Source organism: Phalacrocorax carbo, chromosome 4 (genome assembly GCF_963921805.1).
Source record: "Phalacrocorax carbo chromosome 4, bPhaCar2.1, whole genome shotgun sequence".
Taxonomy (NCBI): domain Eukaryota; kingdom Metazoa; phylum Chordata; class Aves; order Suliformes; family Phalacrocoracidae; genus Phalacrocorax; species Phalacrocorax carbo.
The window spans coordinates 54,944,815-54,971,727 of record NC_087516.1 but is presented as its reverse complement, the minus strand read 5'-3'; the positions used below and the strand labels follow the sequence as shown (position 1 = coordinate 54,971,727).

At 39.7% G+C, this 26,913-nt stretch overlaps 1 long non-coding RNA gene across 1 annotated transcript; it reads right to left on the bottom strand.

Annotated features, from left to right (window-relative positions):
• Nucleotides 1-15,239: 15,239 nt before the first annotated feature.
• LOC135313279 (uncharacterized) lies at nt 15,240-26,503 on the bottom strand. The gene is made up of 3 exons (XR_010372898.1): nt 26,285-26,503; nt 17,909-18,032; nt 15,240-15,477 (listed from the first exon to the last, which is right to left on the bottom strand). It is a non-coding gene; the product is annotated as an uncharacterized LOC135313279 (long non-coding RNA).
• Nucleotides 26,504-26,913: the final 410 nt, after the last annotated feature.

Below are 26,913 nucleotides of genomic sequence, written 5' to 3'. Positions count from 1 at the left end.
AGGCGGTGCGGGGCTGGCGGCAGCGCCCCCGGCCGGGAAGGAGAGAGCCGAAGGGCGGGTCCCGTCCCTGCGGGGAGCGGCGGCTCCCGCCCCTCGCCGCGGCCCCGGGCCTCCTTTGTTCGAGGGGCCGGGGGGCGCCGTGCGGCTGCGGGGCGCCGGTCGGGCCGTGCGTAACGGCTCCCGCCTCGCGCTGCGGGCGCTTGAGGCCGTACTGCCCCTTTCCCGCCGCCCCGCACCTGTCCTGGCCCCCGGGGAGAAGCGGCCGAGGTGTCAGCGGCGGGAGGGGTGCCTGCGCCGTGCTGGCGTCCCCTCAGCGTTCCGCGGAAGGCGGGCCGCCTCGGCGGCGGCCTACGGTCGGGGCCGGGGAGGGAGAGCGGGGCTAGAGGCCGGGGCGGGCGGCGGCAGGGCCGCGGGGCTCTTCCGAGTTGCTACAAAGGCCCTGTCCCCGCTGGGGTCCCTCCCCGCAGCCCCCTGCCGCCGGGTCGGTGTGCAAGCAGCTACCAGAGGGGGGGTGCTTAAAGAGGGGGAACGCTTAAAGAGGGGGAGCGTGGCGTTAAAATTCGTATTTCAGAATATGGACTCGAGCGCTTTGCGGGGGGACGGGTATTAAGCTGGATGGAAAAGCGGTTTTTAGGTGGGCTGTGTGAGGAAAAGAATCGGTGAAGGAAACCACCAGGTGAAGTCCCATTGCTGTACGTTTTGTAGACCAACGTTATGAGTTTTACACCCAAAACTGAAAGGCTCGTGCAGAAGGTACTACGTGTGGAAGGCATTTTTAACAACAAAAATCTCTGTATTCAGTGTTCCCCCCTCCTTTCTGCCCTGGGATACTCAGTCTCTAAGGCAGGGAACAAGAAGGAACTGCTTGCTGTTACAGTCCTCATTACAGCGTTTTCACTGGGAACCATTTTGGGGCGGGTTGAAATTAATTGAGTGGTTCTTGTAGCATTTTCAGTTTTTCCAAATCTTTCCGTATTTATGTATTCACAGGTTTACCTGATTAAATCCTCAAGTGTGGGTAAGCAGAGTAGGATCAAAGAGTATGATGAAGGGTCTCGCTTGCTGTGTAGAAATGGATAGGCCAGGAACAATTCAGGTGAGCCATGCAAAAAGAAGCTGTGGGTGAGTTGGCCCCCACAGCAGCTTCACGAGTGACACCAGTAGTCCCTTTCACCAGCAGTCAGCAGCTGCCAGGGGTTTCCTCTCTGGAAGAGCTCCCGGGAGCCTTCATGCCTGTAAAAGGGCAGCGTGATATGACAAGGAAAGAATAATTCGTCAGCCCTTTTGTGGAGTACAGACGAGCATGCTGGGGTTTGTGCATCTGCTTTGATGTAGCCCTATGATTCACCAACCCCTTCCTTAGGACATTAGCGGAATTTTGCAATTCATTTCAATGGGGTTAACCACTGTCCCAGTATGCAGAACTTGACACTGAATATATATATTTTTATGACCAGATGATACTGAACATTAGCATGTTTTTACACTGGATAGACAACTAAAATGCTTTTGTTACTGTTCATTGCACTGTGACTGCAGAAAATTCAAACCAGCACATACTGTTTTTTTTAAGTGCAGGGTTTCTCTAATTCAGTACCTAATAAAATACAGGGATTCTTAAATGAGTCTAAGTGGTGAAAGGTTGTATTTTTCTGCTTTCCCCTGTTTTCAAATCTTGCCTGAAATTAATCTTTGTCCTGTGTTTTTGCCTCCTTATTTCTTTCACTCAGCAATAAATTTTGTTTTGGCTCTGTAACCACATCCTAAATGTTTCCTCTATTTGTCTGGGGAAAAAGGCGGTGAAATACTGTTCTTACTGATCCATCTCTGAGGGATCATGGAGGAGATATTCCACCTATTATTCCATATTATTTCCCACTTGGGTACCTGGGATAAATCAGCAATCTGTAAACTGCATGGATTTCACCAATTTACTTGCATGTCCTAAATGAAATGCACACACATATATGTCTTTGCAAGACCTGGAAAGGTAAGACTGCTACCTGCTCCAGAGGATTTTGAGGACAGTGACTTCTGAAGAGTTCTGCTTTCCAAAAAATTGCCAGAGTCCTGGCATTGCAGAACATCTTTGATTAAAATTGTTTCTAGTGGATCCAAAAGAACTGTGCAAAACTAGGGAGACTTTTTGATCTTTTGACTGAATATTGAATTCTAAGAGAGAAAGAAAAAACTCTAAAGGAGCTGAGGCCGTGATTTTTGTCAATCTCAATTAGGTGCAAGTTTACAACAGAACAAAGGGGTGGTTGTAAAAAAAAAAAAATCCAAATGAAGTCCTGCTGTTCTTGCAGTTTAATGCAAGATCCTCTATGTCTGGCTACTCGTGGTACAGTGCAAAAGGGAGAGGAGTATTCATGAGAGGAATTTCCACCTCCAAGAGACTATATGGAAGAGCTTTGTGCCTTCAGGCTTTAAATACTCTATAGAAGATAATATGCAAAATCAGTGTGCTGATTTTTTTAAGATGATTAGCACCTGTGAAGTGTGCAGTGATGCCTGTGAGAATATCTCATTAAAAACAATGAAATGATTATGCCCTTGATGTATTCAACAAGGAAAAAATGAATTTAAAAAACAAGTTCTTGAGGAAAACTGGGAGCTAGAAGCAGTGTATTAAGTTACCAGTGAGGTTTGCAATAGAAATTGAGAAGAAACCTGTACAAGCACATTCTGTGGATTTCAGGGGTGGTTTAATTTCAGTAGTGGGGAAGAGAATGAAAGATTCTTTCATAAAAATGTCCTTTAGAACAGCTTATGAGATCGCTGCTCACTTCTGCACTTGTAATGCAGCTGTGAAAATGGAGTTGTAGCCTACAGAAATTACGAAGTTATTAACAAGAGCTGTCTCTTCCCTCCCAAACGCTATGTCTGATGTCCTGCAAGAAAATGAAAAATTGGGCCAAAGTGACCTTCCAGTGCTTACTACTTCATGAATTTTCCTTTTTTTGTGTCTTGTATCAGTTTCAAATTCTCAGCACATCTCAGGACATCTCCTCACCTCTGACAGAGCAACTCCTTGAAAATATTCTTGCATACATTATATCATTTAATTTGGTGCAAAGGTGTGTGTAAAGACTGTGTCTTTAATTGCCTCTGTACCAAAGTTAGAAACCTACATGAGCAACAGGAGGATGTTGGGGTGCTCAGATACATGGGGAAATACAATATGGTACTGTAACTTCATGGAATTTGTATCATCTGATGGGAATGGGCGGTCACAACTTGTTCCATAAGGAAGGGCAAAGAAAGCAGAAGTGTGGGTAGCGCTTTACCCCTTGTTTCCTGTTAGAGGCACAGACAACCCTCTGAGTCCTGGCACCTTGAGACATTTAAGTTCTTGCAAAATTAGAGGTGGAAATTTTGGAGGGCTATCTGTGAACTTGCACATGGAAAACAACTTCAAGCTACTTCTTGAGATCTTCCTGTGATACGTGAATGGGAAGAAAACAAAGTGTGTACAGTGAAAGAGTGTTGCCAGGGCTCACTTGATGTTCTTCTCCCTGAGAGTAAGCTGCCTCACATTTTCCATGGGATAAGAGCAGTTATTAATACAGAAGTGAACACCTGACCTTGTTCTATAACAACTCATTTACGTTTCCATATCCGGTGTGTAAGTATTCATGATAAAGCTTTTCTGGTAAGTGCTGGAAGCTGAAATTAGAAAACGCCAACCTTGACATAAGGTACAACTTTCTAACTGTGAGTGCAATTTAAATACCAGAATGGCTGACCTGGGAAAGTGAAATCTGAGAAACTCATGGGTTTTGTGTGTCTCTCAATCCCAAATTTTCAAAAAGCAAAGCTTTGATCTGGCTGAAGGAAAAATCTGTGTGTGTTATCTGTGAGTGCATATGCATTGTGTGTCATCCTAGAAGGTTACAGTAACACTTTCTGGCCTGAAAATTTGGGACTTTTGGAATGACCGGTATCTCCTGCTTTCTTCCTGGGTATCAGGGAGAATAAAAATGCATGTGATGCTTGGTACATTCATAACACATGAAGGCAGTAGCTATAGGCTACTCTTACAGCGGAAAGAGGTTTCCTGCATGGTCAGGAACAAATTTCTTCCTTCTTCCCCTCAAGTATAGCAGGGCAGTTGTATTATTTTTTGTTTCCTTGCTAGTTTATTTATTTATTTATTATGGCTTTCCCAACAGCCCTCAAAAAGAGCTAGGAGAGCAACTGGAGGGAAAAATTGCTCCATGATTATTTTGTGTATACAAAATCTCCTTGGATGACCTAGTCACAAGATCTGGACTTGGGAGATACTTTGCTTCCAGGTGAGACTGGTAGGGGTCTTGCCCATGTTTGCTTTTCCCTTTGCCTTGGAGGTGGTTTGCCAGCTGGACTCTCTCTGTGAATCTCACCTAACCAGCTTCCAGCCATGCAGCTGTCTTGGGTATGAGAACTTGGTGGTTCTGGCTCCCATTGCTCAGCAGTGGTACACAGTCAAATTTGACTAAATCCCATTAGGGTTCAGGTGAGTAAAGTCAGACTAATCTATGGAACATCGAGGTTAAATTTATTGGCCTGTGATACACAGGTGACTTAATGGCCCCTGCTGGCACAATGCTTAAGGAAACGATTCAAGACAGCTGTGAGTCCTGGGGATAACAAAGTAGGAAAGGATGAACTAGCTTTCTGGTTTGTATTCCTGAAGTCTAAGTGAGAACTCAGTTATCCTCAGCCCATTTAAGTATCATAAACTGAAAGAGGTTAAAATATTCACTGAAAAGGAGTTTTGTCTGTAGACATCTCTAGCTGTTCTGTAAGTATATTCTTCCCAACACTGTCTGGCTATCATCACCTAATTTTAGTCATTTTCTTGCTAATGTTAGAGGAATATGAAATAAATTGGAAGAAAGCCTTTTTATAGACTCACACCGCTATTTCTGAATAAGTGCTAATACACATTCATGCTCTTGGGTAAAGGTTTATTTTGGAGTTGTTAGATGTGCAAAGTAATTATGCAGTGCTGTTTATTGTTAATTGTACACCTTTAGTATATCTTCAGTTGTATAAATCACATGTTTTTGGGCTTAATCTAGTGAAGTGCATGCATCTGTGGCAGAGTTTGCTACAGTGTGTTTTATTGAAGTGTTATGAAGAAGCATTTTATATTTAAATGTTATAATTTATTACCACATAAATAATGTTACTCCTCTAGTGGGACAAGTGTGTCCTATTTATTTCTCTGCTTCCATCAATTTCTCTACTTTGGTGCAAATAAAACTAAGCTGCATAAGTAACTTCTAATTTTTAAAACCAGCTTCTGACTTGATAGTACTAATAGAGATAATTTGAATTCTACCTAAGCAATAATTATTGCAGGAGCAAAGCTGCAGCTAAATAAGGCCAGTGTGTTCAGCTGTTAGTGATGCATAACCCAGAAGACTACAAGGAAAAGGACTTTTCAGGGGACAGTTACAAAAAAAGGCATGGTTTGAAATCCTACCTTTTATACTTCCTAGGTGGTATGGGCAAGTTACTTTGGTCTGTGATTGTATGTCCATGAGGACAGACTTTCAGCAACTGATGGATAAGTATCTATTGTTCACTGTATGTATTCTGACAGAATCAAATAGCAAAAAAAAAACCCCAAAAAACCAAAGAAAAACCCCACTTTGCTTTAGTGTATGGTATATCCCTCAGTGCCACATTCAGTACTGCAGTGCTTTAATAACATCAGTAAGCTCTCAGAATTTAAATAAGATATTACAGAGATGTGTACATCAGCCTCTTACTTAAATCTTTCTGCCCTTTTTCAACCTTGGAATTCAGTGAGCTTGTGCTTCCCTAGAACTCTTCAACTCTTTCTCTGTTCTGACTCCATTTGCTTTGTCCCTGTCAGGAAATAATTTTGCCACACTTGACAACTGAACTAATTCTGTCTGAAGTTAACAAACTAAAAACACGTTAGCCAGATGACTGTCTTCAGAGGAATTTGCAACTCTGAGGCAATGTTTGCTGCATTATTGCCCACAGCGTGCTAGTGTTACGCTAAGCTGGAGAAGGGAATATCCAGCTCCTTGGACTGTGTCCTTTTAAAGCCTGTCTTTAGTTCAAGCAGATGAAATATAAACTTAATGGTTTATTTAATTTTGGTTCTTTACTACAGGAATTCAGGCTATACCTTAAGGTAGCAAAAATTCTTTCATGTGTATATATACGCAGGACCCTGTATGTTTTGTGGTTCCTTAACGGTAAAACTGGCTATAGGTTTAATTGAATTTCAGAAACAGAACTTACGCTAAATATATTTTACTGAATATATAAATACCTATATCTTCACATATATTTAGTATGTATATGTCTATATATGCACACATGCGTAGATGTTTCTGGGATATCTTAAAATTATAAATTGGGTATGAGCTTTAAAACAAAGGGTCTTTTGCATTTGTGGAAGTCTGAAAAAATAACTCTGAATATCACAAAATCCTTAGGGTTTAATTTTTCAATATAATGGAATGTGGCATTTTCCCAAATACGTTACAGTCTTCACATTCCTGTTGAATGCACCATTTTTCTGCAGCTGGATGCCCCCCACCCCTTTTTTTAAAAATTTCTATCTCTTGATCTACTGCAACCTGTATTTCTCTGGCTGCATTCCACAACATAAATAATTCGTTGTACCCTGTTGTCCTGGGTCTTAGAGGTAGAGCCCACTTTGCAACCAGACAGCTCTAGGTATAACCTGGTGATTTGAAGTAATTTTTGGACTTGTCATTTTTCCCAGACAAGCTTTCAAAACTTGTACTGTATTTGAGAAACTGCAAGAAACTTAGCCTGTAATAATATCTGTGATTTCTATAGCTGAAAGCATGCAGTTGGGCAAATCTGAGAGGAAAACTGAATTTTCAGACAGATGATGAGCTCTGGTCTGATCTGCTCAATCTCAAACTTCTTTTCCTTGTATTTCCTTCTACCATGCAGCTCAGGAGGTTGGGGTTGGAATAGCAACTTATGCTGTGAAAGTGATTAATGCATAACAGCAAAGGCAGGGTGTGCGTCTGCCTGTGTGTGTGTAAAAGGTGCATGATGGAACAATTAACTCCAAGTGCTGCTTCAGGCCATCAAGATGTTGGTGTTCAAGAAGGGATCAGCAAATGTCTCAGTTTTGTTAGTCGTGAGGTTTGCATTCTTTTATCTTTTTTTAATGTTGAAATCTAGGTACCAACAATTATATTAGCAGTAAAAAATACATACATTGTAGCATCAAGAATAAAGTCTAGAGAAAGACTGTCTCTTCCAAAATTAGAATTAGGGAGAATCTGCACCTAGGCACCAGCAGCGAGGCTGTTATCTTCTCTGAATATTGTAGCAAGCTCTTGGCAAGCTTGTCTGCTCACTGAGGCTAAGAATTTCGGAATAGCAGTTCTGATGCATTCAAATGCCCACAAGAGCTACTCTCAGGATGTTGAAGCATTTTGCTCTGTCTGTAGCTACTTGGTAAGTTAAATCTAGATGTTTGATTCTTCAGTTTTCTTGGGATTTGCATCAACAGAAGGCTTGATATCTCAATGTTTGTGTCACTTTCTCATTTCTTAATGTCCCTTTTCCCCCAAAAGGGCATTAATCTACATACAGAAGAAGCAGAGCTCAAAAATTGTGAAATGTGCTAATTTTAACTCTCTCACAAAATAGTACTAGAAAAATTTCACTGAGCCCAGTTCCCCACTTCTTATTGTTTGCCTTTGTAATGTTTGGTCCATGTTAAAAAAAAAATCCAGGCCCAAACAAATTTATTTACTTTCCCCAGCGTCCAAGTTGTACCTTGTCCCCAGGTACAAATCCAGACTGTTGAATCACGTAAGGATTATTTCCATCATCATTTTAGGCCAAAGTCTGGGTGGTTCCTCAAAACTGGCACAACACAAGAAGGTGCGAGAATGGAAAGTTTCACTTTTCCTTGCTGTGAAGAGTATTGTGGGACAGATGCGAGTCTGTGCCAGACTCATATTCTGAGTCTGTATGATGAAACTCGGACCTCATTTTCCAGCAGCTGTACAGGTGTGCCCCCAATGTTTGGGATCATTCCTGAGCATGCTGAGCATGACCATTTACTAGCACAGATGCAGCCCATGTATCATACAAGCAGCATGTACACTTGTGTTCAGTCATAGCTCTCCTTCTAAAAACTGCTAGATCTATGCTTTTTCTAATAATCAGTATTAGCATACTGCTTTTACTCATCAGGCTTTCCAATTCTGAAGCTTAGAGCTTATTTGAAATTGCCCTATTTTAGTGCTGCGTATATACATTAGCATATTTTTCCCACCATGGCTGTTAATTTAGCTTGTCAGGCATTGTGACAAACTGCAAGACCTTGCAGGTACTTGTCATGTCTGGGAACTCTATCCATAGCAGCACAAGTGGGGGTGGAAATCGCAACAAAGGTAATTACCACATGTCTTGATCTTCAGGCAATGGAGGTTGCTCTCAGGAGCGATTTCCCTTGGGGGAGAATGGGGAAGGTAGGAGTCAGAGCCTGCAGCGCTGGTTTGGTGCACTCTGAATGGTTTTTGACATGGTGAGGAGGGCTGCAGCAGCACAGGACTTGCAATCACAGGGCACAAACTGAAGCTGGGGGAGAGGTGATGGAAGGGAGGGCATATAAAGAAGGATGTTTTAAAAGGAAAGTTTTTTTAAGAGGTATGTTTTCTTTAGCCTTATAAAGACATTTCATATTTAAATGGCAGTTTTCCATTACTCTACTATGCCTTTCCTAGTTCTATGTTATGGCCCTGATCTCCCTATCACCCCAAATGATACTGTGGTTTGCCCGTTGATAGTTTCTATATAAAAAAGTCTTACTTGATGTTAGCCGGCATTCAGGGACACCCATATATGTACCCATGTCTCAGTATTTTTAGTTATAAGGACCTCTGAAATTGAAACCAAAACACTGTTGTCTCTTGCAGGCCAACAACAGAGAGGCCTTTGAAAAATTAGCTTTGAAGTCTTAAACTTCTTGCTGCTGGGCTGACTGCAGCTGTGCTTCTTGCAATTCCTGATAGCAAGGACTGCAGGGATACTTAAGAGAAAGGAGAGGTTTCAAGTAATCTCACTGCTGCTTTGCATTACTCAGTTTTTGTTTCTGAGGTTGCATTTGAGGTTAGACACAACATGGTCCTTTTTCTGTGTGTATGAAACTGGTAACTACCCAAGCTTTAAATGTAAAAACATTTTAAATCGGTTAAAGATCTCTGGTATTCTCAACTAACAGGCCTCAAACACTTTTTTCTTCACAAACCTAATTAATATACAATTAGCAGGAGAGAATTAAAGAATAATAAAAAGTAATGAACCAGTATGGTTAAAATAGCTGTTTGCTTTGATACGTTTGTCCTGCATGAATCTTTAGACTGTTTTATTATAGGAAGTTTTCTAAACTTCTGTGAATGTTGTCCTAAGCAGAGGCCCCAGTGAGAATGCTGCTTAGTGAAAGTACATTTCCCTCCTTTCTTGGGTTTGCATTAGTGAAGACGAGTTTCTCGTGGAGCTTTTGGAGCTCCTCCCAGAAAGATAAGGCTAGCATTTCTTTGCTGCTGCCACTCATTATAGTTGCTGCTGCTTGGCGACGTGCTAATAAGTCAGGGATTAGCTGGAGCTGGGCCTATGGGTATGCCTGTGTATTCATGCTAATTTTATGAAAATAATGGAATTGGAAGTGTAATTCACATGTGCTATGAAGTATGTGCAAATCTGTATGCTTTGTACCTGCAAATTACACAGAGATGTAGGTCTGAAAAATCTGGCAATTTTTCTAATGCAAAACACTTGCTTAAAATTGCTCAGAGAGCTATGCCTACATCAGTATGTAGAGAGACAATTTAATCTATTTTTTTTTCTTTTATTGTCCCCTATACATTGTATTTTTCCTAGTTCACCTTCTCCGGAGAGATTCTGTAGGGATATGTATTTTGTAGGGAAGCCTCTTTCCTTTTCTCTTTGCACTTGTCTAACTCCAGGCGACCTCTGCCTCTCCTCCCGGACTAACAGTGAGAACCGTGGCTTAATTTCAAGAGCTCTGCATTCTGACAACATCAATGTACACTGAAGTCTAAGCTGAGCCTCCTAGATCCCATATGGGCTCATACATAGATGCCTGTGGGATCTGATGCTATCAAAATTCAGCATTACAAATGGCTTATCTACGTAAAATAGCTGGAAGTAAGAGCAAACAGTGACTAGTGGATGGACTATTCAGAAGGGAAAAGTTAGTGATCAGTGCTTTGATAGCATATTACCCTGATAAATTGGAAGGCTTGAAAATAAAATGTCCATGGGTGATTTTACAAGAGGGAACAAACATAAATAACATGAATCTTCAACAACTCTAACTTCTGCCTCAGAGTTTCACTGCGATATTTGATCTACTTTCCCCTGATATCTTACTCTACCAAATTAGACGCATTATTAAGATAGAGGATATTTACCTCGCAGTGAGAGGGCCTAAAGTAAGGGGATATTGCACTATGGTTCCTTGTAGGCTTTTGGATCCAGGTCTTTATTCTCTGACTGAAAAATTCTACTGTTCCTTATGCTTCTTATTTTAATGGGAATTTAGTGTTGTGCAGGGCAGGTAGGATAGATCACTTCAAAATGAGCACATGAATTTCAGATACAGTATTTAGCAGAAATTAAACACTTCCAAAGCTTCAAACTTTGGGGAGCTGGGACTGCTTCTCCAAGAGCACAGATATTTTCCTAAGGGTCAGCCTTCTGTTATCAAAAAGAAGATGAGTCAAACCCTAATAACTGGCTTTATAAAACTCTGAGCTCTAGGAATTCTGCTGTTGTGGACATTTTTGCAGAACTTTTTATTTCCCAGGCAAAAACTCATTTGCATTGTGGTATTGTTATGTGTTCTCCTTTGATCTCCTACTTTGGATTTCGAAGACTGAGTGCTATTTTTTTTTTCTTGTGAATTTGCATTGCCCCGGGATATGAGAGGGTTTTTTTTTTAACTCATTTAATTGGCCAGTGATGTGAAAAATTATCGTTTTCTATATTGGAAATGAGTTCAAGTAACCCCTTCATAGAGTCCTTACAACCTACTGTAACTTTCCAGGCATTTCTACTGACTCAGGATTATGTTGTCTGGAAGGAGAATGAACACTTCTAATCTTTTCCAGGATTGCAGACATTGATTTTGGGTTTACAAGACATCACCATAAAATTATAGAAAATCAAAAGATAATTAGCCATGCTCTTCAGTGTTTGTATTTCAGGGAAAATGATACAATTCCAATTAAACCAAAGCAGATAATCCCAACAGATGTGATATGCCTAAGAATAAAATTGATCTTGCTTTTTTACATTTGCTTTCATGCTGGTTTATATTATAAACTCAGTGAAGTTACCTTTTATTTACACAGAGGCTATATCTTATGGGGTGTTTTTGGACAAGAGAAGAATAAGTTTTGAGATTTTTTTTATCCTTTGAAAAGCCTGGGTGCAAGCAACTAACCTGAAGGGTACAAAAGCTGCATGACTGATCTTCAAAAATAATATGCTTTATTAAAATATTTTTATTTGCATTTATGATGTGTTACAATTGCTTGTTGATTTTTTTAGAATGTGAGAGAAAAAACTAAAATTGTATACCATATAATTCCAGTATAAGATGCCAAATTTAAATACATTAAACTATAAACTCTTTCTCCTATCAAACTTACCAATGCTTCTATGTTTCTAGCCATCTCTTTTGTCCTGCCCCACTGTGGAGCCCTCACCTAGATCAGTTTTACTCCTCTCACAGTTGCCAAGCCCTGCAACCACAGGTGCCTTATCTCCTTTTAGTCCCATTTAAAAGGAACTTTGCTGTACCTTGAAGGTTGGGGGTGTTATCTTGAGATTATGAGGAAAAGATGATAATTCACTTGCTTCTGTGCTGTTCAGAATGAATCATCAGCTCCTGTTTTTCTCCACCCCCTTTATTAGTTCCTAATTTAAACAATGTGGAAGAACTAAGTTTGTGGGGTTTTTGCTTGTTTGTGGTTTTTAAACAAATCTTCTGATACACGTGGTCTATATGATCCTAAGTGGTTTAACCAATGTGCTCAGGGAAGAGTGGACATACAGATCTGCCATTGGATCTCACATAGCAGTGCTTTAAACTCGTTACTGAAGATTGCAAGTTGTAATTGCGAAGCGACAGGGCGCTTATGAGGCATGTGGGTACATGCATTATGGTACAATTGATGTCTTGTTGTTTGTGATTACCATGCCTTTGAACTTTTTTGTTTTTATTGAAAATCATGAATAATCTTGCTTCCTATTCTTCAGTGCAGATGTTGAATTATGGTAGTTTCATTTGTATAAAACTGTTTAGTAAGAAACGTGATCATGTTTCAGCATGTAGTTTGAAATTTCTGTAAGGCATGTTAGCTATAGAAAAAATGTGATAAACACAGAATCGCAGAATCACAGAATGGTAGGGGTTGGAAGGGGCCTCTGGAGATCATCTTGTCCAACCCCCTGCTTGAGCAGGCACACCCAGAGCAGGGGGCACAGGAACGTGTCCAAGTGGGTTTTGAATGTCTCCAGGGAAGGAGACTCCACAGCCTCCCTGGGCAGAGTCTGTTCCACATAAGTGATGAACAAGTCTGAGGAAAAGAAATTATTCCTAACCACTGAAATCTATAGAAAACTTGTGCTATTTCACTATGTAATGTAGAGCTAAGTATTAAGATGGCAAGGATGGTCAGTCTTTAACAATCTAAATTTTACCTTCTATAACTCACCAAAATAATATTTATTGTATGTATTTGGTCAGTTCTAGTGCTCTTGGTGGTCTTGAATGTAGGCCCCTTGCAAGGGGTGGCTATTGCCTGGTTTGTGCAAAGGCATACATCAAAGGTGCTATTTTGGACTGGTTAGCATAGTTCTGCAAACTGTTCAGCAGACGTTCTGTATAATAAAATTAACTTGTCATGCTTGGGCTTTCCAAAGTGAAATTCCAGATTGAAACTGAGACTGTCATTTGCATCACATCACAGACAGTGCAAGAAAATAATCACAAAGGAAAAAGAACAGACAGACTGCGTTCCAGGCATTTTATGCTGTCTGCTTCTATTTTAGAGTGAATGTGCGCTATAGGTAGAAGTACCCACACTGGGAGGGATGGGGACAATACACTATTTCCATTTAATTTTCTTCTTCTGAGGAAAATTCAGACCTATAGGTTCAGGTTATCAAACTATTTTTTGTGTTCCATTTCTCAGAGCTTAATGAATAAGAAATATTCTAGGAAACAAACACAAGATTCTTATTCTGTAAATGATCTTTGGACCTATCTAAAATAAATGGCTGCAGAAGACATATAGGAGGCTAGCCTGCAACTGTCTCGAGGATGACCTCCTTTCAAATATTCAGAGCTTGTGAGCTCTCCTGCATATCCAGATTCAGCAAACTTTTTGTATGTAATTCCTATTAAAACTTACCAATCTTTTGATTTCAATAACGGCGTACTGATCTCTCGACTCTCTCTCGACTCTCTCGCAAGCTTGTTAAGTTAATACTACAGGTAATGTGTTGCATATTTAATAATGGTAATAACAGGTAATATATGTTTGCTGTTAAACATTCTCTTTGTGTTCTTGCTTCTTCTATTAGTGTTCTAAACCTATTGGGTCTTAATTAATTGGAACATATGATTTTTGTCTTTGCTTTTTACGTAAGTGCTGCATTCTTTCCTGATGTTCCACAAAAAGTATCTTTTTGAAATTGAGAGGTAGAAGTAAATGAGATGTGAAATATTAATACAAGTTCACAAAACCCAGCAAAATACTGGTTGTTTTCATATTTGTCCTTGGCTGAAGGGAAGATATGATAAAACAGTTACCATAGAACACCAGTCCAATGCAAGCTCCCTGTGTGGACAGGTTACATTCACACCCTTGTGTGTTCCAGAATAGATTACCTCTGTGGACGAGCCCTCAGATCAGTTGACAGGAATGATGTTTCATCAATGGATGCATGCATATCTTAATTAAGAGTACACGTTGTTGGAGCTGACAGGAATGTCAGGCTCTTTAGATTCCCAGAAATACTCTACGCCTGACAGATATGAAGCCAGCATTGGCTGAGTGCATTCAGATAATTTTTTACAAAAGATGAGTCATTCCTCTTCCTATATGAATTAGTACCATTCCCATAATTAGCACCTGAATTTTCCCTTTCTCTGTGAGATCTTTTTGTAGTGTTTCACAATTCAGAGACAGCTGCATATGTTATACTACCTAACAAACACTTAAACACAAGAGTATGCCATGCTTTTGAGATGTACATAGAATTTTATCTCATTGAGGAAAACTCACTACAGGCTTAAGTTTTATCAAGGACATATACTGAGATGCAAATATATCTCTCAGAAGGAATTTTCTTATTGTTTTGGGCAGAGACACAATAACTATCACAGCATGATTAAATCTTGGAAAATATAGTGTTCTCTAGCTGAGGGAAAGGGGGATCCTTCTAGGTGCTTCATTTAAGTTATATCTTACCCAAACCTTTAAAAAGTAGATCCTAACATTGTGTGCTGCTATGAGTAGTTACCCTGATCTAGTAAATAAAGATATGATTTATTTTTTAATACAAAACTGGCATGCTGTTAAAATCTATAGCGTGGAAGGGGAAGATATACTTTAAACATGTGTAGCTATCAGTAGCAATCACCTTTATGCAGACATCAATGTGTCAGTAAAATAGGTATTGTTTAACTATATCAATTGCTTCCTAGCATGTAAACCCACTTTTCTTTCTGGAATTTGGTTCAAGCATTTAGGTCAGATCTGCACTACAAAGTTCTGCTGGCAACGCAGTTGTTACTTTTATTTAATAGTCGATAGCCACTGATTTCCTTTAATCTTTTATTCATAATAATCCTTTTCTTTGTGTACAGTTGCCAATAAAATAGTCTTTCAAGTAAAAGACCCTGGAAGTCTGAGATCTACCTGCTGGAGCAGGAGTAGATACTAATGAGCTCAGTGAGGGAAATAGACCTATGCCTCACAGGAGATCGTCAGAGAAATTAAATGGACTGGGCATGAGGTTTTAGGCACAGGCAGAGTGTAATTGCAGCCCTCAGACAGCACTGAGGAAATGCTTTGAATACTACAGTTAGGACTGTGACGGAAAATGATCTAAAAGATACCAGGCACTCTGGTACTAATGATAATGAAGACAATTTTCAGAACACTTGGAAGGTAATTGCTGAAATCAAGTATTTGTCTTGGTATGAACAATGGTTGCAAGCTGAAGAATTGTGTAACAATTCAGTTGTGTCAGTACCGAATACAGTTTATTATTTACTAGTTCAGTGTAAGTCTTTTGCCAATATTAATTTTTATTAAGGTTATTAGAACTGGATGTTGCCCTGGCATAAGTACAAAAACATACACAGGAGGATTCTATCTCTTGCTGCAGTTGGTCCTTAAAGTGGCACAAAATCTGTGTGGAGAAGCAAGAATTGAAAAACAAGTGTAAATAAACATCATACATAAAATTTCAAAATGCAGCATGAAATTCTTCCTGAGGCTACTTGCATTAACCTGATCCATTAGCAGTAAAGGGCTAAATGAGCAGAAAGTGGCAAAGAACAACTACTTTAGTCTTTTCAGTCTTGCTATTTTAGTGAAATAAGGCAATAAATATGGGCTGGGTTTTGCACTTCTTTCAGTCTAGCCTGTAATCAAGGATCTGCTTTTTTTCTTTTGCATAAACAGTGTGGGGTTTAAGATATTTCAAGTAAGAGGGACATATGCATTAATCAAGGGCTTCGTCTCCTGTTAGGTGGTCAAATATAAACATCCTTAATAATGCCTCCTCTTTAGCTTCTCATAGGTATCTCGATCTGTTTCCAACATGAAATTTCAAGCTGTAAGATGTCTCTTACTCATTAGATCTTGTTTAAGCTCCCTGTGTAATTACCCATGTTCAGGAAAGGCAAATGCAACTTTGCCTTACAGGAAAATGGAGTACACATTTTAAAAAGTAGAGTATGACCTGCTGTGTTGCCTGAAAATGCAGGCTGGAAGACCACATGTTGGTTCTCTATGAGGCGAGATAAAAATCAGGGAGGAAGAAAAATGGAATTAAATCAGGGATGGCATTTGGACACAGGACTATAGCCTGTTCATTAATTTATGCAGGACAGAAGAAGAAGCAGTTATTCAATTAAAAGAAAAATAGGACTGCAACAGCCTTCTGACTAGTTGAAGTACCTGACTGATTTTAAGATGGACATGGATGTGCTTGTGAGCACAAGTAAGTGTCACACAAGGTGGAATTTTATTGCTTTCTTAAATTTTCAATCAGTCCTTGAACTTCAGGCCAGTTTAATGCTTAATTTGCCAGTTTGGTAATACCTAAATTGTCTCTATATGTACTGTTGGGTATAGATGCCAATTAGCAAACACATCAGTTAATCTGAAACTGTGGTCATTTGATCCATACCAATTCTAGAAGCAACTATTTATCAATATCAGAAACGTAAGATCCTCAGGTTTCGAGTGCTTTGGAGTTTGTAGTATTATAGGACTAATGAGCAACTAGAATTCAATTAGTCTTTTCCAACATCTAATAATATTTTTGAGGCACTGATCCAGACTCATCTGGACAAGAGCTAGACCTTGGACTAGTGCAATTTTCATTCCTTTCTGGGTATGCTGTCAGTTCAGTGTTGTGGGTTTTCTTGGTTGGTTGTTTTTTTTTCTCAAGATTCATCTGACACCAAACAAAAATGCTGCTCTGCAGATGAGCAGCTGCTGCTTTGTGCCAGACAGGAGGTATGAAGCAGCCCTACAGCTGCCTTTACAGTAGTATCACAGCACAGGCATGATGCAGAGCTCATGTAATGACTCCTACACTCCTCAGCTACCAGAATAGAGGGTACTGGCAGGTAAGGAAGGTGTTGATGTACCATAGTAAATTTGGGCTATTAGCTTGGCCTGCTGAAGCCCTCCACGGCTAGCCTGCTGCTTGGGTACTGTGCTAATGACAGACAGAATACAGGTATTTAACACTTGGACAACAGTAGGCCTTGCTAACCCCATCTGTGTTCTTCACTAACCTTTATGGGCTACACTATGTGAAACAACAGAAGTGCTATCCAGGGCATTCAACCTACATAGAGATCCTGTAGTTTTCTCCATTAGATGTAGGTGAAATTTTGATGTGCTGGTGTCAAAGCCAGAGAATTTCCAGGAAGGAGATTTGTAAGGTAGTATTCCCAGTAAGCCCAAACAGAAGGTGCTGGGTGCAGTTGGAGGTGACCAAAAGATGTTAAAGTAAGTCCAAGAAATGAAACATAAAAAACAGAGATTTTGCAAAACTAAATAAGATAGCATTGGAGGCCTCTCAGAAGGGACTAGATGATTTGCCAGAGGAGATAAAAACTCTGTTAGACATGCAGTTTAAGTGTCTGAGAGAATGTAGAAGCCAAATCACTGAGCACTCCATCTGTAAGAGTAAGACAGATTGATGAGGTGCTCAGTGACCTGACTGTTAACCCAGAAAGTTTTCCAGGAAACGGAGGAGACATGGAAACTACTGGCCAACTTAGAAAATGCTGAGATAAGATGCTGGGAGTGGTGAAGGAACTACATAATTAGCTCACAAAGAAAGTAAAGATTTCAGGCCATAGTAGGAGCTAGCTTTCTGGGTAAGATGTTTCAAACATCAAAAGGACTTAGGTAAGAAAGGATACTTTTCCATCTTGCTCCTATTTTACACCCTATTCATAATCTGCAGAAGGCAGAGGCAAGAAATTGGATTGCCTCAGTTTAAATGATGTTATTGTTCAAGAGAAAACTCCTTGTGATGATTATTTGACTGTAATGGACAAAAAGAGGGATTTCAGTAGACAGCTTAAGTGACTCACCTCTGAGGGTGCTGCAGAATTCACCCGCAGGAAAAGAAATCTCATCATCCACGGCCTAAATGAATCTGTAATATGCACCTTAGAACTACCCATCCATCTTGGTTGGCCAAGAGACACGTTAGCACTAGAAAGCAAGAAAAAAGACATTTCATCTGAACTGTTAAGGGTATGAGATGGTATTTGTTCCTGACATAGCCAAAAGCCCTTGAGGCATTCTAGAGTAGATTGGTAGTATGCCAATTTCTTGTTCACTGGAATTTAAGGCTAAAGATTAAAAGCCCCAGTAGAAGACAAAACAAGTGCTTGTGAGAATACTAAAGGAGAGTGCTTGGTCTGTATGAATACTGATGTGATATGGGCTTGCTTGAGAGAGTCTTGCAGTTCTTTATGTTTTTTAATACCTGGACTAGTAGAGTAATTTATAAAATAGTTGGAAATCTAGCCAGAAGGAATCCAAAATGTTATAACAGTATCTAAAGTTCTGTTGACTAAATTATTCATTGCACTTGGGGTTCTGGATTACAAATATTTAATTCTAAGTAGGTTTAAAAAAGAAAAGGTCATCCTAGCACTTTCATCAAGTCAACAGACAAATAAAAGGAAGTGAATCTACTGTTTCTTTTGATGGCATGCTCAACTGTCAACAGCATGCTAGAATATAATATCTAACACATTTTGCTCTCAACTTCTGAGAGCAGTAAAGAACTAGTATAACTTTGCAAATGAAAAAATGTGGCTAATTTGGGTGTTGAGGGTCACAACATAGAGACCTAGGAACGTTGCACAGTTGGCAAAGAGCCAAAGCTTGAAGCCTTGCCCAAGTCCCCTCTTGTCTCTTACCAGGCAACTCAGGCGCACGAATATCAGACTTCCCTATTAATAAGATTTTAAAAAAGAGCTTATTAGCCTGCTTGCAGTGCTAGGTCTAAGGTGACTGCATGCATTTGCACTGCACCTGATGTGTAAAGCCTTTTACACAGCACAGAGCCCTTAGGACTGTGCTGCTTAGGCACGTGACAAGAAATTAGCTTAGGCAAAGCCAGACTTATGAGCTGTCATTCCATGATTGCTCTGCTGAATGCGTGCCAACCTAGGAAAACCTCTTCTCTAAAGTTCACTTTCTATTTGGGAGCAGGCTGAAGACTGCTTTCACTTCTCTGATGAGATGGTAAGTTAGGTTGTGTAAGGGGTTGCTGGAAGCCTAGATCCATTCTGGTGACTTAGAGGAGGAAGGAGCCACATGGGAGAGGAAGCTAGTAGGTGTTGCAGGATCTGAGGGCTCCCTGATTCACTGTGTATAAGGTCAAAGCTGAAATAGCCTTCGGGCACTTAAGAACGTGCAGCAGCTAAAACTGTGCAAGTTCTGTATGAGGTCATTAACACAAATATTGTACACAGTGGATAGGATACCTGTCAGATGGCTTTTATGGTTTTAAGGCAAGCAGGAACATTCAGTAAACTGTGATGCAATACACATGGCTTACACACTAGCCTTTCAGTTTCCAGAGGTTTTGCAAAAGGCCAAACGAATCAGAGCAGTACCTATTTCGCTAACTGATTTAGTAGTTATGGGCTAGAATTGCAAGGGAGGGGAGGACACCGCATTATGCGGGAGCAGGCGCTATGAAGCAACTGTGGGCTCCGCTGAAGGTAACGCATGGACTAGCCATCCTTCCTAAAAGCTAAGTGGAAGAGACAGTCAAATTACTTTATTGAATAAGATAGCTTAAAAACTCAAAAAGTGTTTGCCTGGGATCCTGTGCCACAAATGCGTGAGTGGGAGGAAGCAAAAATTAATTCAAGAAGAAAACAAACTCAGACAGGCTAGTTGCAGCTGTGGTTGTCCATGGTAAATCAGACACAGAAGGTAACCAGAAATCAGTAGAGGTAAACATGAAGTAGAGAAGAAGTCATGAGCATGAATTCATGTTTCATTGCAGGATTAATGTATCCTCTCCTTTCTACCCCATGTTTAAAATCACTCTCTTTTTATGCTTGAATTTGAAAAGACTTTTTAATTTTTTGTTGTGGGGTTTTTAATATTGAAATTAGTTCTGCTTTATTATATATTTGTGAAGATGTCTGTAGAAATCCATACATCTTATTGAAAACTGAATAAGGGAAACAAAGCCAATATCTGTAGGTATGATTTAAGATTGAAATAAAAAATCAGAAGAATCCAGAAAAGCTTTTATCATATGAAGTCAAGCACCTTGAAAAATATATTTTCTAGGAAAAAATAATTCAGAAAATATTTGTAAAAATTTGCTCTCATGTCAGAGGGAATATTTATGTAATATATTTATATATGTTTTTCCAAGCATAGCAATAGAAGGGCACAATGTTGCTTAGCATTTTAGGAACAATCTTTACTCCTGGAAAGTGCTGATAGGAGTAATCAGTCATTCCTCAGATTTTACATTTAACCTAAGTGTGTTTTAAAACAAGAAAAATTCCTTTCCCTTTTCATCAGCAGATCAGGCATGTGGGTTAGAGATCTTAAATTCAGTGTCGCTGCTGTGTCTTTATCTTTGTTTACAAAGCAGGTATTTTAGCAGCATATATAGAGCCTAGCTAAGATCAAGGTGCTAGATACTGCATAAATGCATTGTAATAATCCATTCCCTGAAGAATTTACACTTCTAGAGGCGGAAAAGAGGATATGACATATTTACATTTAATTTATGTATATATATGAGTAGAATGGCAAAGTATGTTATTTGGCAAGTGTTCTGTTAGATCCACAGTGTATTACAGTTTTATTTCTATATTTGTTAATATTGAAATATGGTTTGGTTGGAGAGAGATAGGCTAAACTGAAAGGCAAAAGGAGGATTTAGACTTTATTTTCCAGGGGAAGGGTGGGGGGGATGGAAGTAAGTGTGGGCAGGGCACCACCTAGGAGCTCAGAGGAACAATGTCAGCTTTTTGCCGTTCCACTAGATTCATCCCAGTGCTATTTCCACTTTCCTGCCGGCACTAGTAGAGACTCTTTTACCATTAGGTGTGTGTGTCTGCTAGCTAGAACATACCAAAAGCTTTTAGAGCCTCACAAGCCTTTGTCCCCACAGTAAACAACCAAGTTGTGCTGGCTTGCTGTTTCTCTGCTGTTAACTTCCCCCCAAACACACAGATAATTTCTAATATAACTTTTGCCTGTACTTAGGACTGAATTACCAAATGGCATTACAGACTTGCAAATGGGAATGAGAAGCCCAGCATTTATAAGTGAGGTGGGAGAAGGACTAATCCACAGGAAAACGAGTCTCCTGAAGTGCTGTCTGCATATTAGAGTGCGCGGGGGGGGAGGTTAGGGAATGCTACTCTGGAGCCTATAGCGCCTGCTGTTGAAAATGCCTACATTGCTTCCCTCTGAGCTCACAATACAGCTGGCATGCTATCAAATATCCCAAAGGGTATTAGCAGTGGGATTTTAGTAAAAGCTTCTGTTTAATAATGAGTGCTATATTTAAATAAAAACTTACCCAGCACCAAGTAGAGGGGAAGAACCTAACAAAACCCCAGTTGTGCATGTCTTTCTTATTTCAATATGCCTGAGTCTTTGTAGAGCAAGCCTTTGCTGATGCAAATATTGTTCCTAGAGATAGTTCGCATCTTTCCACCTTACTACTCCAAATTAGATTTTTAGTTTTGTGGTCTGAGTTTTCAATTTTTTAAGATTTTTTTTCCCCCCCTTCTCATAATGACTTTGTGTTTAGCTTTTGACCCTCCCTTTTCCCTTCACCCCTGGGGTGCAGATCCAACTTCTAAAAGCGCTGAGAAGCATATATCCATCCTTTTGCCTTGACCCCTTCCTGACTTCTGCTGGAAGTGCAGTTCTATGTGGCATCTGTACATTACCACCTGTCCTTATAGTTACCATAGAAACTGGCCACAGGCTGCGTAAAGCCACTCATGAGGCAAGGAGGAAGGGATAAGCCTTTTAGTTCCTAAAATAGAATGATAAGTATAGGGCTGAGAACAAATCTCACTCCAATTGTCCAGGACGCACACCCAGCAAAGTATGAATTCTAGAAGTAGGTGCTGTAGAGTAGCATTCAAATAATATATATTATTCAAGGAAATATATTCATTGCCTCAGCCCACCTGTTCTCGCACTGCCATGGGGGGGTCATCATGTTCCCAAACTGACCTATGACTAGGCAAGCTGTTATTGGAAGCTCTTGTGCCACAGAACACCTCAGAGTCACAACAGTTGAAACAGAAAGGTTGTAGGATGCTTTGATCTTATTTTAGTAGGGGAAACTCTTGCTCTCCTTTGCATTTGCACAGGCTTGTGCAAGAGAATTTTTTGGCCTGGTGAACAATACTGAATTCAGCCTGCTTCAGTTCTGAGACAAAATCCCAATTTTTCCTTGAAAAGGAGGTGATCCTAATTTTTCTGCAGCTTTAGAGTCTGGGTTATTGTTTTCAGCTGGAAAATGTGAACATAGAGCACAGGTATTCTGCTCTGATAGCTATCTATAGAGATGGTGTGAATGGTCACATAACATGAGAGTCAAAGGCATAGGCTGATGAAAGATGTAGCCTGGCAAACCTGCAGCTGGTGAATGTAGTAGAAGCTCATCTGACATCCAAGCTCAGTCTCAGCAATCCGTTTTGCTTCTGAATATGGGTGGGATTTTGGGTGGCATTGAAGTGATACCACTGTGTGCCCAGAACACTGAGGAGCTGAAAGCTTGAGTCTTTTTCCTTTTGTCTCCCGTCTTGTCCACAGGTTTAAGTTTCTCCAGTAGTAAGAAGTTACTAGGAAAAGGCCCTATTTTGCTGGATTTACTAAAGCCTCAGTTTGGTAACCTCAAGATTTAGCGTGAGACAGATTCAGTTTTCCAGGACTTTGGGGATGCCCATTTAGCAGAAGGGTTAATGAACAAAATGCTCTACATATTTCACTGATATCACGATGGAAGGTGATGAAGGGCAAGAATGGCCCATGTACCATATATACTCATAACGTATGTTGGAGAAGCACACCTTGCTCTTAAAGACAACCAGAAGTTATGCGACTCTACCACTGTGGCCCAAGCTGAGGCTAACACTGAAATATCAGGAGGGCTTGTTAGTTCAGGGCTGGTGTGATCCTAACTGCAACCACATGGCTTTGGCCAGTGCGGGATATGGATAATATTGCTGAATCTGCTGACTTGTCTCACTGTCAGTTTGTGATGCTGCTTTTTTCTGAGCCTGGCAGCTGTTCACTGGCAGCTGGAGTAAGAACACAGCACTCTCAGTTCCCACCAGCTGCTGAACAGTTGTCAAGGGGAAGCTAACCTCTAACAACTACTTTTCCTGCATTCAAATACTGAAAAACTTTGTATCCAGTTACCAGCTTTTTTGCAACTGTTGATGCTAGATCCTGGTCTCATTTATAACAATTAATTTGGAATTACACATTGATTTCATCACACTTGCTTTTCACTTAATTGCATTATAAATGAGGTGAGACTAACTTCCTCCTCCCCCTCTACTATTCAACCTTGCTGAAGCCTTAAATATTATATCCGTGTAGCCTCCAGGGTAAACTTCAGTGGGTCTTAGTCAACCTCTTTGTGCTTAATAAAACTCAGTAATAGTTGTATTTGCTAAAACAGATTTATTTTTTCTGTTGAAATGGCTATGTTTTTCATATAATAATGAAAATTTTTTAATAAATTCTAACATACTAAGTAGTGATATTTAAAAACCACCTTTTGAATACATTTTATCTGATCTGTAAGAGTATAGAACTTAATTTGAAAAAAAGTTTCTCAGTTGCCAAGTGAAAAAATATTGCCAGTTTATTAACAAAGGAAAATATATTACAGATGAGATTATATTTATATCAGCAGTATATGTTCACTTGTCCAGCTCCTAAGGAAAACAACAGATAGAACCAACTACATTCTAGCTGTGGAGATTATGCTGGTTCAAGTAGTTTTGAGAAGTGTCTGCTTGCCGCAGTCTTGGACAGCACTAAGCATTTTTTTTTCCACTAAATACAGCTCCAGGTCCAGTACTTTTTATCAGAGGCCCCATGGTTGATAGTCACAGACTTATTTTCTAATAATGCTTGTGTGATGACAGAATAGCAAAAAGCTCTGTAATTCTTTCTTTCATATGCATGGTTGAATATAGAGGGTAGAGCTAGAAACTTTGAACTACTAAAAATATATCCATGGCCTATAGCGTTCACTGTTGTTCTTGAGATAGCTGATGGAATTTGTTTCCAAAGGACCAAGCCTTCTATAATGATGTTCTGTAGCCAAAGATGGTAATACTTCACAAAGTCATCTTTTAACCAGCTCCTATCAAGAGGCACTTAACTGACAGCAAAGATAGATAGATGCATGCCCTACCCATTTTAACAGAAAATACTAAGTGGTTAGAGTAAAGACAACTTTATGCATTGCAAAGCATTTTATTGGTAATAATCACCCCTTTGGAGAGGAGAATTATAATATATAATGTTTATATTGCATGGTGTGAAAGCTCAGAAATTCTCCTGAATCACAGCTGTAATATAATGCTTTTATTTATAATATCCTCTTCTTTAAAACAAAGAAAACCCCCAACCTCCTCCTTTAGCTTTTTTCCAGTTTAGAAATCCAATATTCAGCTTCAGTAAGTAATGCAACATGCTACCTTTCTCAACCTACGGCATGTCTTGGATGTTGTGCAATTGTTTCTAACATAATGGGGCGGTATGAAGTGCAGATCTGGGACCATATTAATCAATGCAAATTGTTTATTTTTAAAATTATTTCGTTGATGGCATTGGCATTTCTTCATCTGCAGAAGTCTTTATGTTCATGTGTATGGACTGTACTTACTGCATTGAGGATTTAATCCTGGATTTGGTGTTTTGGATGCACCTGAAATATATATAAATAATGACAAACAGAAAAACATGCATGAAGAATTAGAGGACCGTACTGGAACTAGGGAGAACATTGGAACAAGTGTGTCTTTATATCAGAACTGTCCTCAGCCAGACCAGTGTTTCCTTTTCTCCAGACAAACACTTTATGTACAATTTGTCCATGCAGTAACCCAGCTGGTAGCAGCAGTTTCAGCTGCAACTTGCTACCTGTATAGATATTTTGAAATGGGGAAAGGAAATGAATCAACAAATATCACAGCAGATTGGAAGATGATAATGTGAGCAGAGTGAGGTCTGAGCTGCAAAAAGAACCCTAGTGGAAAACTGTGGTTAGATATTTTCACATGACAGGCTTGAAAAATGAAACAGATGCAGAATTTGGAGCAGAATGTAGAAAGAAATGCTAGGGTAAGGAGAATCATCTCTTGGGAATATTTCCAAAGGTAAGACATCTGGTCTGGGATTAGAAATCTGGACTGTTTCATCCAAATTATCTTAAACCATTTATAACTTATCTTCTTGGTGATCTTCAGCTTCTCTGTTCACTGTTTCTGTTGTAATAAGCCCATTTTTCTTGTCTTTCCCCCTCCCTGCCCTTTGTTAAAAGGTAGCACTCTCTCACTGCTACATCATTTTTAGCCAGCATCTTTGTATAGTGTAATTCAGAGTAGATGAATTTCAGAGCCTGAATGATCTTAGGTGTGTCAAAAATAGGAGCACAGCATTTTAAAGCACCTTTTCACACTGCTTTGGCATCTCTTTTCTTTTAAATATAATTAATGCTTTTTATTTTGAATACTTATATTTTTATTTTAAAAATATCTATTTACATTATTTAATTTCTACAAATTTCATGAAACACTCTCACTAGGAAGCTTTCCTTCATGTCTAATGGCTCTGTCTCTCATACTGCATTTTAAGCCTGGATCTTCTCATGTGAACCACCCCAAAAAACATGTGGGGTGTGTTTTGGTTTGTGGTTCTGCGCCACCCCCCCCGCCCCTTCTTTGTTTTGGTATTTTGACAAACTGCTTATCTGCTAGTTTCATGTTATGAAGTTGTTTCTGATGGGGATGCCTGTGTGAGTCTTCTGAATTTTCTTTGGAGATGTAAAACACATCTATTTTTATTGGCTTCCTCTCCTTACAAGATTTTATACTACAGCAATTTCTTTCCAACCTCAGATAGGAATATATGACTACATCCAGCTCAAATAGGGATGATACCAGAAAAAGAAGAGAGCAGAATCTTGCAGTTTTTGCTGCATGAAGCCTGCTCCAGAAATGATTAGAGAAGCAGACACTTCTGTGTACTGAATGCAGTTACTGGCACAGAGGTCACTGTCAGTCCTGGATCAGAGGCCAATACTCAGGTGAACTCTGATCCTCGTCATGCATATTCAAGACTTTGCTTATGTGAGAGCTCCATTACCATTTCACATATGTAACCTCAATAAAAATCATGAATACTACCTAAACAGGAAGAATATCACTTACGATAGAAGAGCTTCATTACTGATTTCCACTGGTAGCAGCTTTTCAAAGTGATCCTTATTGCATGTAATTCTGGAATGGAGGTTGATGAAGCATGATTTCTTCAAGTGAGTGGATAGTAACCGTATGGATATGTTTAATCTCAGAGCTGCAGTAGCCTGAAAATATTATTTATAAATACTTTGGTGAAAGTACTGGAAATGGGAAAGCTTTCTGCTGCATCATGTTTGCAATGGTGAAATGGACAATTCAGTCACACTGCATATAACCTGAGGAAAATACGCCATCTACAGCTACCTATGTAGTATTTCTTGTGGTTGTGTGTTTCTTTTTTAATCTTCTATACAGCTATTGTTGAAAACCTTATAAAGAAATTCTGGCTGTGAGTATGAATGAAGGTGAGTAAATATTTTTAACCTTGTGTAAATAATTCTATTGAGAATTTAATCCTTCCGGGTTTATTACTGGATTTTTGTTTTTTTCAGGTTGGAGGCTAAATTTGCTGCCTGCACAGCTAGCTGTGGTCACAAGGAATCTGCACCAGTTTTGTGTGAATGTAAGAAAGGTGTTCCCAGAAAGGCTGAGGTATGTTTAAATAGGGGACTCAGAACCTTAATATGCCCTCAGTAAAT